This window comes from Rhagoletis zephyria, unplaced genomic scaffold (assembly GCF_001687245.7).
Source record: "Rhagoletis zephyria isolate East Lansing unplaced genomic scaffold, Rhagoletis_zephyria_1.1 Rzeph_scaffold_06476, whole genome shotgun sequence".
In the NCBI taxonomy this organism is placed as follows: Eukaryota; Metazoa; Arthropoda; class Insecta; order Diptera; family Tephritidae; genus Rhagoletis; species Rhagoletis zephyria.
Window position 1 is genome coordinate 32,299 of NW_016163559.1, and position 3,625 is coordinate 35,923.

Genomic DNA, 3,625 nt, shown 5'->3' on the forward strand with positions numbered 1-3,625 from the left:
AAAAAAAAATCAACTGAAAATTTGTCATCCGCCCTAGTAAAACCATGGAAACCAAAAGTGAAAAGTGAACCGGTTCGGGGAAAATGAAACTCATGATAAGGCTGATTTTGAAGTTTCATTTTCCCCGAACCGGTTCACTTTTCGTTTTCTTCAGCCTTTTCATGAGTTTCATCTTCCCTGAACCGGTTCACTTTTCACTTTTGGTTTCCATGGTTTTACTATGGGCGGATGAAAAATTTTCGAGGGAATTTTTTCAGGCGAAACTCAGTATAAGGCAGATTGTTTTCTTATATCTTTTGAATACTTATGCTTGCTGACAAAACCCAGCTGCACTAATAACAATAATTCTATGGTGACAAGCTGTTGCTATTCGAATAATTTCCATTTTCAGACTACTCGATAGGGAGCGGTTTGCCAAAAGTGCACGGTTAGTCGAATTGCTATTTGACTATCAACTGTCAAAAAAGTTTCTAATCGACTAATCGACTAACCGAATAAAAGGGAAAGTCGATTTTTAACAAGACGCCATGAAAGACTTTTACTCCATCTCCGAATAAGTTTTTTTATAGCAAAAGTACACTGAGAGGTTTACCATTGTCTGCCGAGGGATGACCACTACGTAAAAAAAACTTTTGCGACAAGATATTGATCCCTGGACCCCCCAGTGGCAGTATGCACCTCTAAACACTCGGCTACGGCGGAAAGAGCACTATGCAAATCCAAAAAAAAATCAGAACAATGCAATAAAGAGTTAATAAATTAAAAATAAGATCAAACGTGAATTTTTCATTGATTTTTATTTGTTTTACTTTTGATCTAAAATAACTTTGAACTTGTTTTGCTTTGCTATTTTTTAAGCAAAGCTATATTTACTGTTAATGGTTTTATTGTAATTTTTAGTCATGACTTCATACCAATATACGTAATTTCACTGTATGAAAACTATGTAAAATAAAACCGGGTTATCCGGTTTTTTCTTAATTTAAAAATTAGGAGCCGTGTTTTTGCCAAATTTCAATTTTTCGAATGCAAATAATCGAACGCCTTAATAGGCACCTAATTGAAAGTGCTGAGTTGATTTCACACATTTTGCTCGGATAACACCGTTCGACACGATTTTGCAGCCATGAAAAAATCAAGCATTCGCGGAAGTAGCTACAAAGTACCCGTATTTTGCCATTTTTCTAGATCAAGTCATTTACGGTTTCTAAGAGGAAAGTCAACCCCCCCCTATGCTGAATCGATCAAAAGAATGTTAACTTGTGATTTTTCAAACTTCATTAGACTTCCTGTTTTTGGGGTCAGTGATTACGATTTGATCGCCTCCGATTCAGCCTAGACCATAAGGAGCTTGCAATTGCTCATGCGCAAGTTTTCGCCTAGCGCTAAATGAGCTGAGATGGGGTCCTTCTATCGAAAAGTAATTGTAAGAGTGTTAATTTGGGTTGCGAGCCACAGTGATCCCTAGACAGTGATCCGTCCCCCTAAATACGGCCTTGCGGACGATAATTTGAAAATGGATCGGATCAGCGTGAAACTTGTTACGCAGGTGTTGTTGGAGTCGCTGATTAAGGATCTGACATCAAATTAAAAAACTTCAAAATTATGGATCCAATATGGCGGAATTTTTTTTTTCTATTTGTTGAATTTACTTTAAACTTTTTCATACATTTTATTTTAGCTGTTAAAGCTAATTTCTTACGCAACGCGAAGCAAAAGTTTTATCTGGCATAGCATTAAGATTTCACAAACATTTTTGCATTGTCACAGAAAACTTCATTTTCCACACTGGGTAGCGTATTTTGCCGACCTGATAAGGCAACTCAAGTTCAGAATAACATGTATGATAGTCAAAAGTAATTTTACAAAGTTGTGTCGTTTAGTAAAAATATTTATTTCAATAAAAAAATACATTAAACCTTATTTACTAAACCATAACAAATACATATGTATGTATAATAACTAAGCGCTTACAATTAAGTAGATTTCTAAATTTACATGAGTTAAGTTTAAAGTTTAATTATGATCGAATGCGTTTTATATATCTAACAGGTAATTCAGGTAAGTAAATACATAGAAAGAATAACGTGGGCCCAAATAAAAGTGTACAAATCAGCCAACAGAAAATAGTGAATACATCAGATGGATCCATTTGGATGTGGAAATGAATTGTGTATTGTGTATTGTAACTGCTGCTTTCTGCACTATACCAGCCGTAATTCTTTTCAATTCTATTTCCCTGTTAGGTCCTAAGGCTTAGCAAATCTACGTAAGTAAATATTTGCAGTTGTTGAAAAAAAGAATTTGTTTTAAAACTAATATCACTAGCATATATAATTGTATGCAACTCTAAGATGTACAAATGTGTGTTCATAAATTATGTGTACTTTGAATATTTGTTTGCACAGAAGTTGTGTAAGTCGAATGTAGGTTACTTTTTGCGGGTGATGTAGTCAACTTGATTTATGAACGCCACCTGGAAATAAAGCAAAACAAAAAAATGGAAAAACAAGTTTATTACAACGTAGTGTTAAATTATTTTAAATAAGCAGAAATTAAAATAAGAAAATACTATTATTAAATTCTAAATATGCATTTTAGTATACCCAAAAGTAGAGTGTTAATTTAATTTTTATTTTAATATGTAGGTTGTTCTTGTGGTCACACCCGGACTTGCTGTGCAACCAAAAATGACTAGCATTCACTTTGGTCTCTGAATTTTATATGCACTCTCATTCAGGCATACGAAAGTACATACATACATAAGGCACGGATAATTTGTATATGCATATGTATATATAAAAGTATGAGTATATTTTATTATATTTTTTTTCGTTTCTTGTTTTGTTTTTATTTTACATTCGTGCTAAATGACGCGCAGAATTCAAGTAATCAGGAAGCCTGCGGTACGTATGTAGATATACTTAGCAGCCGACTACTCACCGTTGAACTGTTGCTTACTTAATTTTATAAAGGCGGTATTTTTTTTTGCGTTTTCCAAGCCAACAAATGCAGACAAACTGACCAACTTTCATGCGTGTTTTACGATATAAATATGCATATGATATGTACTTAAATATATACATACTTGTACATACAAATGTATTTATTACATATATGCAAAGATTTCAAAATATTGAGCTAAAAAATATTACGAGAACGTATACTATATATATATATATATATATATATATATATATATGCATATGTATATGATCAACAAAGACCTTACTACATACACCACCGATGCCGATGCCGATGCCGATGCCTTTGGGCATTGTTCAAACCTATTCGACATGATCATTTGTACTCACCGCTGCAATATGTGTTGCGCTACAGTCGGTGGTCGCTTTGTTTCGATTTGGTAGCCACTGAGTAACTGACTAATATTGAGTGCATAGTCCCATTGCATTCGGCATGGCATACATTGACTTATAAAAAAAAGGTGCTACTTATCAACAAATAGCGCTAGAAGGGGGCAAAACACCCTTTGCACTCAGCGATATAGCTATGTGTGAATATGCGTTCGCAGTACTTTTATTGCCCGTTAAGAAAGTTAAATGAACCCTGGCAATTTTTACGAAATTATCAGGGTAATGACCTGAAATGTATTGAACATAATCGC

The 3,625-nt window shown here is 34.1% G+C and overlaps 1 long non-coding RNA gene across 1 annotated transcript; it reads right to left on the bottom strand.

Moving 5' to 3' along the window:
• Positions 1-1,870: 1,870 nt before the first annotated feature.
• Positions 1,871-2,692, bottom strand: LOC108373220 (uncharacterized). The gene is made up of 2 exons (XR_001848940.1): positions 2,607-2,692; positions 1,871-2,476 (listed from the first exon to the last, which is right to left on the bottom strand). It is a non-coding gene; the product is annotated as an uncharacterized LOC108373220 (long non-coding RNA).
• Positions 2,693-3,625: the final 933 nt, after the last annotated feature.